Consider the following 12888-nt stretch of genomic DNA (forward strand, 5'->3'; position numbering starts at 1 on the left):
AACTGATTACTTCCTTTAGAAACAACGGAGTAAATAATTTTCTCTAAAAATTATTAAATTTTAGGACGGTAATGAAAATAAATATTTATGAATAAAATTTTGAGAAGGACAGATTAAATTAAAATGATAATTTCATTTTATTAAATATTGTAAGCAAAATAATTAATTATTTAATGCATGAACACGAAAATAATAAAATAAATTGTAAGTTACTTTCACTGAAAATGTAAATAATCATTATAAAATTATTACTATAACATTGCATTGCGTACTACTAATACAAATGTTTTGATAAAAAAAATCCATTTTTCAACCATTTCGCGAATTAGCATTTTGCTATGTTCAATAGTAAACCTGGTGTGTTTTATCAATTTGATTCCCTACTTAATTATTAAAATTCACTTTTACTTGAAAAATTGATTAAAGCGAGTTAAAATAAGTATAAAAATAATCAACCACAAGTCACTAACAGAATAAATTGGTCGTGACGAGAGATCGCGAGAGTGTGTTTCAATTATGTGCGGCCAGTTTGCAATTAATTAGAAACAAAGAGGCTGCGTCGTCGTCGCCTCGCTCGCCCCAGTCCCTCAAACAAACGACGCTTGAGCACCACCAAGTGAATAATTAATATTTTAATATTGCAAAACCCTCTGTCCTTCACAGGGGTGTTCGCATAGAACATACTTGCCATTGAGGTGCACCGCACACGCACGCAGCGAAGTGCCACACAATGGCTGCGAATAATTTAGTTGCTGGCTGGCGTGCACGTCGAGAATGATTGCGCACTACATGGAGAAACCAGCGGCGAGATGCAAATCCTTCGTAACACACAAACCGACAACCAGAACAGGCGAAACTTGCGGTGTGCGTGCCCTGTGATCAATAACAAATGCTGTGCACTGTGAAAGGTCAGCGCGCGGTGCCTCTCAAGAGTTAAATATTAGACCAGTGCAAAATAAACTCAACTCTAACTCTCGACTAAATCACAACTGGAAGAGTCAAATTTGTGTGATTGTGTTCATTGTCAGATGAAAATAAAAATTATCTTCTTAATTGAAATAAAAAAAATTATTTGTTATCTGACAATAACTCTTCAATTATTTTAAAACCATAGTTGTTTCTTTTTGCATAAATCAACAACTCGGATCAAAAATAATTTTTAAATTTTTTACAGCTGCTAGTCTACTATGCTCTGATTTTTTTTTCTGTATGATGACTGCATTGATGCGAGGGTCATGATGATGATGAAATTAGGTCGTTATTTGAACTGGAGATTATGGGGGACATTCACTTGTTTGCTAACCATGTTATAAATACAGCTAACCGGAATTATACCTCAATAATATTTTTTGCTCCAATGAAGTGCGCATTTAGTGAATAAAATGTATTCGTTCTTTTTCATATGTATCACAAATTTTGTGTTTTGTAAAACAATTTTGACAGATGCAAATGATATTATAAATTTTTTGCTTGATTTAAATCTCGTATGATCATTAAAATTAAAACTAAATTACATTTTTCCTTTACATTGTTTGTGCTATGAACTTAACTGTTTCCCGTTTTAATTGTGTGCGCCTTATACTTCACGATTGCCCCTATTGACCTACAGTCGGCAATCTCACGCGTCACGTGGCCGCAGAATGTAGAGAAGCGAGAGGCCAAACATCTCGGAAGCAGATCACTTGTTGTTTCACCAAATAACAGTAAAGATGTTGAACTCCTCTAAAATCATCATTTTGGTTTTCTTTGGGGCAATTATTGTTTCTATTCAAGGTATGTATTGCAAATTTTAATTGATTAAAATATATTTTAATTTTAATACTTTGTTTTTGGCCTATTAAGCAGAAGTCACTTAAAATTTTCATGGAATATCATTTTATTCCTAATTATGTAAAATAAAATATAGAAAATATTATTTTAAAACTTACTTTTATTATGTAGCCAACTCCATTTATATTTTATTAAAATTTGCTTCTTTTTATATTTCTCTTTCTTTTAATCTTAAACTTCTTTTTATTTATTGAATCTTTAGTGCAGTGTCAATCCCAATTCTTGTTATGATTATTAAAATTTGTTAATCAGCTCAATACGGCAATTACGGCACAAGAAATGATGACGAAGTAGTGCACTTAGCGCGTGGATCTGATTGTCCAGTCATATTTGACGCCTCTGGCCGTCCTCGTCGCAAATCTTGTTTAGAATCCCTTCAGACGACTCCCTTGCGAGGTAATTGCAGAGAAGGATCTATTGAATTTCAAGGAAGGTGCAGAAGGCCCATCTATTATGATGTATAAATTTATATTTAATTCAATCAAATTTTTTCATAGAATTTAAATGATTTGTGAATAATTCTGATTTAAAAATAAAATATCTAAAAATAGAATGAAACCTAATGTTTTATTGAAATCATTGTTATATTAATTTTGAACTAAAATGTTGTAAAAATTATACTAGGACAAATTTAACAGCACAAAATTAATAATGAAATTAGCTTTTTAAGGGATTAATTTAGGGAAAGGAAATAGAGGTTATTGCCAAACCCACCTATTTCCCTATTTAATATCAAGCTGCCCTAAAATTTTACATCAACAAATATCTATTTTGTAAAAAAAATCACCCATTCTGTAATAATATGTGCAAATATTTTAAAAATTCCCACCATTTTTTTTCTCTTGCTTCGAAAAATAATCTACAATATTTTCTCTTCGTTTAAATTTTCCAAGGTGACACATAATTCCAAAGGTTTAATTACCAGCATGTGCACTTTTTTGCGCAATTTCCGAAGTCATTCAGGCTCTAAAGCCATCTAATAGCCGTCCGATAACCACATTACGGATGCGATCTACTATATTCATCGGCGGATAAGCGAGCCTCGTAACTCACGTTTTATGCCACACCATCGAGCTAACCCATTCCATCAGCACACGAATGCCATAAAATAAAACTTCATGCACTTTTTTTTGCCCGGCTTTCTGCAAATGAGGCCATCACTGTGCGGCCCTGCGTCGTAATTTTCCGGCGGCGGCGAGCGATGGAATTGATAGTTGAAGGCAATTTCTCGATACGCAGCAACCCGGTGGGGTAATTGGCAGTTTCAATTAAAGGCATCGCTGCTCCACTTTTTGCTTCCAACCTCGCTGCCGACGCGGCGCGTGTTGACAACTCGCCGCGAAAGAGCAAAACACACACAGTAAGTGAGCTAGAGAGAGGAAATTACGGAGAAATGTTCTTACCATCGCATAAACTGTGACGTCTACGGTGGAGGAGGAAAACTTTCAGAGTCACGCACGGTCTACCGTTTTTAATTAAATGAAAATATTAGCTCAAAACGGGCAAAATGAGAGGGACATTTTTTTCTTTCTCCAAAAAAAGTCGTGGGGAAAAACTCCGTTAAATTTAAATTACATTGATCAAATATTTAGATGTTCAGTCTATTTATTTAGTACATTTAGTTTAAAATGACTGAAAAATAATAAAAGTTTTCAGAAAAAATCTGTATTGCCAAACAATTGGAAATTTATTTTTCAAAACGTTGCTAGCACAAATTTGCGTCTTCATTAAACTTCTGCGCTTCTTGAGCATGGAAGATAATTTTGCATTTAAGCAGCCTTGAAGCAGAATCCAGAAGTAATTACCACAGCAATTTTATTTCATAATAACTTTAAAAAATTCCTGTATGTAATAATTTATATGTTTGCAGAATGCAGGCTAATAAATTTTAATTTTAACATTTCTTATTGTCAAGCACTTTGTTATTTGAACGAATGGAAACGTTTTTCATTATTTTTCTTTCGAGCAGCAAGAAAACTTTTGTGTCCAAGAAGAGAGCTAACCTTTTTTGCAATGATGCAATTTTGTCAACTTTGGCGTTAATCAGTTTAATCCGAGAACTTATTGGAGACGCCCAATGGGAAAAAGTCCTCGTCGCTCAAGTTTCTCGCCTTACAAACAAAAGAGGCGTCAACCCGAGAAGAAGCACTCGCTCTCGGATGGATGACTGTTTGACCCAGAAAATTCGCTTTGGTTGTCGAAGTAGATGCGCATTGATTGTTTTCTGTAGCACCGAGTTTTCTTCCAACGCCTGTTGCCAAGCCAAAAAGCGCTCGTCTATGCTCATTCACTTATATAAAGTGAAAAATAAATAAAAAGTAATGGTTGTATTGATTAAATTTAATATAAATGAGCTGTCAGTAGGTCTGATTTAGTTTAAATTTTCAGAATTGTTTATTTATTTTGTTTTAAGCATGTGCGATGACATTTATTTTGGCCTGAAATTACAATTTCGCAAAGACCGCGATCATTTTGTTTGTGTGTGCATGTTTTATTATTATTATTTCTATCTTCCCTCTATAAGCAATTTCATCAGTACTAATTATTTTTGCGCTGAAATTAAATGAGTGTTTCAACCAACACACAAAAGTTCCAAATCGATACACCAGTACTCGAGTGTTGAACTCAATTTTCCATCTCCGTTCATATTTCCTGTTTATTTTCGGCCACGGGAAAACAAACGAATACAAAACTTTGCGCTTTCGGCAGCACTTGGCTTGATTTGTCGATGGTGGTTGCTTTTTTTTCCACACAGGTAAATATATTTTATATTACGCTTTTTAAAGTGGGAGCAGAAGAAAGAGAGAAATGCCGAGGGAGCTAAATTTATTTCCCGTGCAGACAAGATCAATGCAAAACGAATCCTGCTGGAGCGCGAGTCATCTGGGCCCAATAATTTCCCTTCTCGCAAGTTATTTCGCAGCCGAGCTATTGAGAAGCATCTCGGGGCAATTGAATTATTGTCAAAGTTATCTCTGCTCTGCTGCTGCGACGTCGGCAAGAGAACTCACGCACAATGACTTTGGCCCTGCTTCTGAGAAACGGGACGTCACTGGGGGCAGTGCGAGACAGATTTTGAGTTCCAAACAAACAAAAATCTTATAAGATGCGGCAAAACTTTTTAACTGCAATGTTTTTATTTAGAATTTAAAATTGAAAACTTTTCTGTTGTTAGGATTGTCTAAAGATGGTATTATTTTTATTTTAATGGATAAAAAAATGTGTTGGGCTCCTCCTCTAACAGAACAGAAATATGTGAAAAGGAAAATAAAATTATTAATCAAATAGTCAATGCAAGTCAATGTCTCCGTCTCCTCAAGACTAAATCTCGTTGTGGCTTCCAACTGAATCTTGTTTTCTGTCATATCATAATCAATAATTTTTATGCTATATTGGATTGAGCATTAAAATTTAAGACAACGATGTTATTCTTAAACTATTTTTCAATCCCAAAATATAGTATTTAAATATTAAAAATTGTGTTTCTTTTATTTTGTTTCACTTTCCCAGTTGTCCGAAAACCAATCGACTCGACAAGCATCATTCTCCAAATCACATTATTTCTCTCTACGTAGAAACGTAGCTTATAAGGCTTCTACTTGTTCGTGCTCACCGGAGATGACTTTATGGGAGGAAATTGCGATATTGAATCACAACTGCGTCATGCTGAGTTCTAATGATAAAACAAAAACGCCGCGTGTGTATTGCCTGGCGAAGGTATATAAAGGAAGGTTAATCAAAACAGCACACGGAATTTTCAGCCTTTCACTACCTCATCAATAGGACAAAATGAGAAATATACTTTTATCTTCAACTCTGGTAATTTGGCCATATCTGAATTTTTATTCAAATATATATTGAGGGAGATTTTCGTTTGGCCGATGTAAATTTTTGTGCAAATGGATACATTTATTGAATGACGTCAGTGGTGTACCAGCAAGCAATATGTTTGCTCAATGAGTTGGGATGTTGAGTTATTGGCTCGGCTCGTACACACTTATTCACTGGTTGTTATTGAATGCGATATTTTTTAATCTCAAATGTGTGGGGCAGCAGTTGAGACTAGAGAGCAACAGAGAGTTGTTTTCCACTCGTTAAATACCTGATCTGTTGAATTTATTCATGTAAAATATAATAAGCATGTTGCATTTTGAGCTATGATTATTAGAATCCAAGTTTATTTTCAAATATAAAAGCCGATTATTAAAAAAATATAGTGTTGGAAATAGCATAGCACAATGAATCTTTTTACTATATTCAAATTTTATTTAAATTAATTTTTTATTTAAAGTAAAAATCAGGAAGCATTATAAAAATTTGTACCGTATTTTTTGTTCTTTTCGTTCACTCGCACAACCAGACCCTGCTCACTTTCCACTACCAATCATGCTGGGGAAAGGCATTTTTCTATTTCTAAAAAAAAGTATTATTTCTATATAAACAACAATTCATTCTATTCCAATTTTTTTGCTTATTGATTAGACAATTAATATAAAATGATAATTACATTCAAAAAGATCTTATTTGCTGACATTTTTTCCAATTATGTATTCAAAAAGTTGCGTAATAATAAGCTGCGAGCAACTAATATAAAATTATTCCCATTTGCAGGAGCAAGAGCCCACAGGTAAAACTTTCCTCATTAGTCGGAGCAAATGGTACTTGTTCGATAAATATGTGCTTTCAATTAGAGAGAATCTTTCAATAACTCCAAACTCTGCGGGCAACAGCCACATATCCAGCAAACAAACAAACCAAGCAATTAATTCTTGCTAGTTATATTTAAAAATTTCCGCGCGACTACATTGGTCTCATTAATGAGCCCGCAAATTAAAAACGCTCAATATTTTAATTATGCTGTTTAATTGCAACCACGGAGAAGGCGATAAGAGTTACAAATAATTTATTATAATTCAATTTTTATTTGAACATCCTTTGGAGTTGTTTTTCAAAGCGGAAAATTGCGCTTTCAAGCGTGATCTGCATGGGATAAGAAAAAGGGGTGCTCACCTGGATCATCGAGATGACGATTTGAATGAGAAAAAGAACTTGTCCTCAGGCAGCTTGGTGGAATGGGGTCAAGGAGGCCGGCGCATTACAATATAATGCGGCTTTCAAGTCACATAAATTCTCAGCGACTTTCGCGAGAGGATTAAATCCAAACTCTAAGCTGAAGTTCCTCGCTTCAATTTTCCGCTCCAGTAAGAACAATCTGTATGTGCTAAATCCGTCAACGTGTGCAAAGTTGGCGTGAATCTGTGAACCAAATGAAGACTTTGCAAGAAAAGTTAAGTTGTTGCTTAATTGCCTCTATTTTGTAACTAACTTTACAGGGATAGTGCAGGATTATTATAAAAATAGAAACTAAAAAATTATCTAATCTTCACCGACAGAACCCTAAGTTTTTTAAGTAGCATCAGATCGCAGATCGCCTTTTGGGGTCAGTAATGTCAGCTTTTCATAATTTTATTTCTTTGTAATGAAATTTTAAGTTTTATATCAATCGCTGTCGTGCCTTGTGCAACGTTAGCTTAATTTTTTCACCTGATTATTTTCTATTATTTTGTCCTTCTAAATTTTAATTTTTTTTATATAAATAATTCAAATCAATATATTAAAATTTAAGTAAGGTTTAAGTTTGACTCAAATGCATTTCAAATAAAATCACATAATTATTATATAATTACTTCTTTAAAATTCATCACTCTTCAGTTATGCTTCCTTTTTTTACTTGTGATAATTTGAATATCAATTTTTGTTACTTGATCCCCCCCCCCCCCCCCCACTTGACCTGCTTCAACTTTCTATGCAAATTACATCGCGGTATCGAAATTTAGCATTCGTTCGTGAAGAGTTTCTTTTATTCTTTTTTCCGAGCGCCTGCCTCTTTCAAGTGCCGACTAACGAGCTGGCTCCTGATGAAAATGAGCTCTCGACTGCCTCTACAGCTGGGCAATCCAATTGTGCGCAATCCTTTTTCCCTCAAAAGCGAGTGTACTTTGGACTTTTGCACGGGCTTCGATGCCTGAATAATTACATGAGAGAGCGAGATGGGTGAGCCGCCGTGTGCGAAAATAGAACTCTTTTGTTCGGAAGGGATTCGGAACTGATGACGAGCACAGATAACAAGCACGTTCCTAGCATTCATGCAAAAAGAAGGAAAGCAAATACTAGTAAAATGATCATCTCTTTTACTGCTTTTTATGAGGGTAAAAATAAAATAAACAGGAATATCTAGATTATTATGAACATGATGGACAGTTTTGCCCAAGGCCAAGCGCTCAGCTCAGACGTTCAGGAGTGAGAAGTGAGAAAATGCCTACCTTGTACGTGCAGCTGGCCGCTCTTCCTGAAGTCCCGAAGAAGCGAAGCACTGGTTTTCCTTCACTTTCTCGTCGAATTAATAGAAAGAGGTCCCCACAACCCCACGATGACATTTTCTGTCAAAATTCACTACCAAACATTTGTAAAATGCGACTTTCCTTTCTTCGCCACACACAATAACGAACAGCCGAACAAACAACACTGTTGAATTTCTTTGTTTACCTCAAATCATTTAGAATGATTGATGACTTTGGCTAATTCCACGCAACTGATTGGCCGACCCCCTAACCTGCTGTTTACATGAAATCTGCCTAGAGTGTTAGCATAATTGGGAAGATGTGGATGTTTTTATTCTATTAATCAAGATTAATAATTTACAATATAGCTTATGTTTTAATTTTTTTAAATCTGATATTTATATAAAAATAAGGTAATTAAATATATCACTTAATTGGTACAAAATTTATGCGCTTTTTCATAATAATTTTTTTTAAATTTTATTATTAATTATTATTATTTAATATTCTTGGTTGATTTAATTTCATGGTAAATAAAATTTTTCCAAAATTGCTGGATGTTGCGACTACAAATGAAATAAACAAAATAAACGACCCTTTCGTACGTAGATGAAGATGTGATTTGCTCCGAGGTTATTACAATGACTTCCCGCAATTAATATTTAAAAATTGCCCAGTTCAGGAGGTCGGCCAATCTGCGTGGAATTAGCCAAAGTCATCAATCATGTTTAGATGATTAGAGGGGTTAGACGTAAACAAAGAAATTCATCAGTGTTGTGTGTTTGGCGTGTGCAGCGAAGCAAGGAAAATAACACTTTACAAGTTTTTGGTGGTAAATTTTGACAGAAAATGACTTCGCGGGACCTCTATCTATTAATTCACAAGTTAAACACGTGTCAATTCAACGTGAAAGTGAAGGAAAACCATTTCTTCGCTTCTTCGGGACAGCAGGAAGAGCGGCCATAGCAGTTCAAGGTAGGCATTTTCTCACTTCTCACCCCTGAACGTTCGAGCGCTTGCCCATGGGCAAACTGTCCATTTCGTGCATGGTCAAAATTTCGAATCTAACGTCCGTCTCCGTTATTTGGTTATTATTAAAGTTATTTTAATTGGTTTTCTGGTTTTGATCAATCATTGATCTGATTTTGAGGTCTATAAATTATTTTGTAATTAAAACCTAATTTTAGTAGGCGTTTGATAATTGATTTCTCTATGTTGCAACTTTTAACCGCTTTGCATTAAAGTTATTTTTATTGTTAATAATAATTGTGCAGAAGAATAGTTTTAAAAAAAACTTTTATCTTTAACCGTATTTTGTATCTTGAAAACGGCCTTTTATGCAAAATTAATATATTATATCAAATTATATGCGAATAATTAGCTCAAGGTTCGCAAGTTGCAAGCCATGCAACATTAACTGGCAACGGGCTGGCGCAACATTTGCGTCCTCAACAATGCATCTGTGCTCTGTGCTGCTTCTCTCACTCTGATGGAATTTCTAATGCTGCCTCTGTTTCATTTCGAACCGGGCCGGGCCCCAGGACACGTGTCGTAAAAGTTGAGCATAATAATGGCATGTGCATATGCTCTCGCGGCTCCTCGCATTCGCATTAATTTCAGCCCTGGTGCTGCGGTTGTGTATAATTTCGCCAAGTTGGAAATAGAAAATGATAAATGCTCCAACACAGAGAGGCCCAAAATTACGAACCTGTCTGCACACGTGAAATCTCGTCACAATTTGACATTTTAATTTGATTTTCAGTTTTGTTGCCTGCATTTTCCAACATTTCCACAAATCGCCCAAATCCATTCTTTCCCCCTCGTATTACCCCGATTCTCCACTGAGGGAACGCTAAACAATTTATTTCAAAGCTCGAAAACAACCCAACTCGCTTTTTGCGCCTCGGGGAATACTCTGCTTGCCAGCTCGCGGCGCCGGTGACGATTTTTTCCCTCTGCTGCGCGCGGAGAGGTGATTTCATTCGCGAGCGCGACAATCAACTCATGCCGCTTTAAACACATTTTTTGTTAAACGCTTGCATTGTGTGCGTTTGTTTGCTCACACCAGAAGTGTTTTTCTGTTAGATTTAAGTTGAGCGTCGCTGTGATAAAAAGAAAAAAAACCTGTACAAGTGCACAAAAAAGTTACATTTTTTCCCCTCAAAAAGTGGAAACCTAAGCGATTTTTCTAGGAAACTCTATAATATAAATATGGTAAACTGAAAATGGAGGGAAAAAAGCTGATTTTTGAAATCAATCTTTTGTTTTATCATAAATTGGGTATTATAATTAACGTTGTCCTCAAACGCGATATTAATTTCCGCGTTGCTGTTAATTCAAACAGAAAAGCAGCCCAACCTTAAAATTCGAGTTGAGTTTTGCGCCGAAATCAGGCCAACAAAGGGAGACAAAAGCGATAAACGCGATCGAGGGATAAAAGCCCTCAGCTGCTTTTTTCCGTGCGGCGCGATAAATAAAATGCTCGCTGGCTGTGACACCACCAACAAAACAAACAGCGACAAAAAGAAGGAGTTTGGTGCGGCCGGGCTGCTTTTATTCGCGACCAGGGTGTCGTTAAAACCGCCGCACCTGTGCAGCCGACAAATAATAATAATGAATATGAACCATTAATGAAGTTGTGCTGCGGGTCTTTCTTTCGCCCCCACCCTGCATTCCCTCCACGCCCGATCGATTCACAGGAGCACAATCGCATGGCGGGGAAAATAATTCACATTACACAATTCGCGGAAAATATAATTATGGTTCATATTTTCTATAATTATTTAAAATTTTGTAAAATTTGCCTTCAAATAGTTCTAAACTGGTGGATTTTAGCAAATTCAGGCTTCGTTTTATAATTAAATTTTGAATATTACTTTTCAATATTATTGTTATTTTGTAATTCATTCTAAAAATAATATGTACATACTTACATAAAATGAAGTTTCTGACTAACTCATGAAAAAGATATTTGTAGATTTTTTTTTATTTCAACAAAAATCGGACTAATGAAACTTTTTTGTGTATTTTTTTCATTCAGAAATTTAATTTTTATTGTGATAATGATTGTTTCTGTTTGACAATTGCAAATCACAATTTTAAAACAAATCATTTTTACATTTTAGAGAAAATTTACTGTTAATTTTGCCTAAATTTAAACTTTCGCAAAATTTTAAATAAAAATACTCACTGACAAGACTTATTTAAAAAATTTTATATAAAAATCAATTTTTCTATAAATATTTCATGAATAAAAATTTGAGCATATAAGTTATCTAAAAAAACAGACTTACTCACAAGGTCTTTAATTAATTTTTGAAAGACTAATAATGTAATTTTCTCTTAAAGCTGCACAAATATCCAAAGTTTAATTAAACCTGAGACGCTCAAAATTGAAACTTTTACTTGTGAATAAACGCGCCGAGAGTGCTCATGGATTTTAGCTTGTTTAAAGATAATCTCCTCTATCCATCATCCTTATAACGCTCCTATGCGTCTCTCATTTCAAGAGCGCTACGTGCATGCCCTCAACCGCGGCGAACTTCTCGAGTTTGCACATCGGCAAACCGCCGGACTGGTTTGCAAGTAATCGTCTAGTTCGCCTTCGTTTTTGCTGATTAGGCAGCCCGCACGACCCGAGTGCTTGGCGTATTGCCTGCCTAGCCCTTGTGCATTGTTGCTGCTTTCAGCAGCAAACAAAACACCAAAACAATACCCATATTTGAATTCCCCCGAGCGCTTTTCCACCAAACAACCACCCAGCCAGACCACTGCTGAATTATTTTGCTCTCTGCTCTATGGGCGAAAAGCCGATCAAATGGTTTATTCCTCGAATGTGGACAGGAAATTTTCCATAATTGAAAATTTGCTTGTGGTTAAAATATTAATTCGACGCATTATTTGATTCAGTAAGTATCTCTATTATTGTAGGATGCAAGATTTTTTTTCCATAAATTTTATTACATAAAAATTCAGATTAAATCTAAAATTTATAGAATGTTATTTATAATTTTTGGAATTATTGTAAATTGATATTTTTTGTTTTTCCACTGTGATTTTCTGTACCATGATGTAAATGGGGAGCGTCGCAATGCATACTAAATTTGAATCAAAATAAGAAATAATATTTTCTTTGAAAATCCATGTTTTAAAAAAAATATCCCTTTGAATTTGAAAAATATTTCTCGATATAAACACTTTCTTACCCTATTTTTTGTTTTTCTAACTAAATTTTGAGACTTTTTTTACAAAAATATGTATGATTGGTTTATTGCACCAGTGTGGGAAAAAATAGTGCGTTTCAAAATTTATTGAATATAATAAATTATCAAATTTATTTTCAAACTGAAGCAAGCCTGGGCTAATTTTGTCCTCTCTGGTACCAGCAGACTCCCATTCAAAAACTGGCAACGTCTGAATAATATATCAAAGCAAATTGGTCACCTTTTCCTGCACCTTTTAAGCTTGCCCAAATGAGAACACACACAAAGAGAATTTGTGAATGAGTGGGTAGGTCCTTTGGCAGTCGAGATTTTTAGTGCTGAAAATAGCCTGGCTGTGCAGTCGAGTGTCGGAGAGTGCATTGATTCGTCGGCCTAGCTAACTGTGGAGCGCAACAAAGATGAGAGATCGCAGCGCACTGACGTCACTGAGCAAAACAGGCGCACGCGATAAAATATGCATGAAAAAGCCGAAAGAGCAGCAGTGGCTCATTTTG

General features: G+C 35.2%; 1 protein-coding gene across 5 annotated transcripts in view; it reads right to left on the bottom strand.

Annotated features, from left to right (window-relative positions):
- Positions 1-12888, bottom strand: part of LOC132203370 (ankyrin repeat and death domain-containing protein 1A-like) — a 44225-nt gene that overhangs the window by 27489 nt on the left and 3848 nt on the right. For 2 of the 5 annotated variants that reach the window (XM_059631096.1, XM_059631095.1), the window contains exon 1: positions 6841-7077. The exons of 1 other annotated variant lie outside the window; for it this stretch is intronic. The gene's annotated coding sequence lies outside the window, so the exon portion shown is untranslated. Of the gene's footprint in view, positions 1-684; positions 825-6840; positions 7105-12888 lie in introns of those variants that run through there. 2 more of the 5 variants (XM_059631092.1, XM_059631093.1) reach the window with 2 other exon arrangements.

Source organism: Neocloeon triangulifer, unplaced genomic scaffold (assembly GCF_031216515.1).
Source record: "Neocloeon triangulifer isolate White Clay Creek 2 clone unplaced genomic scaffold, ASM3121651v1 ptg000017l, whole genome shotgun sequence".
Lineage (NCBI taxonomy): Eukaryota > Metazoa > Arthropoda > Insecta > Ephemeroptera > Baetidae > Neocloeon > Neocloeon triangulifer.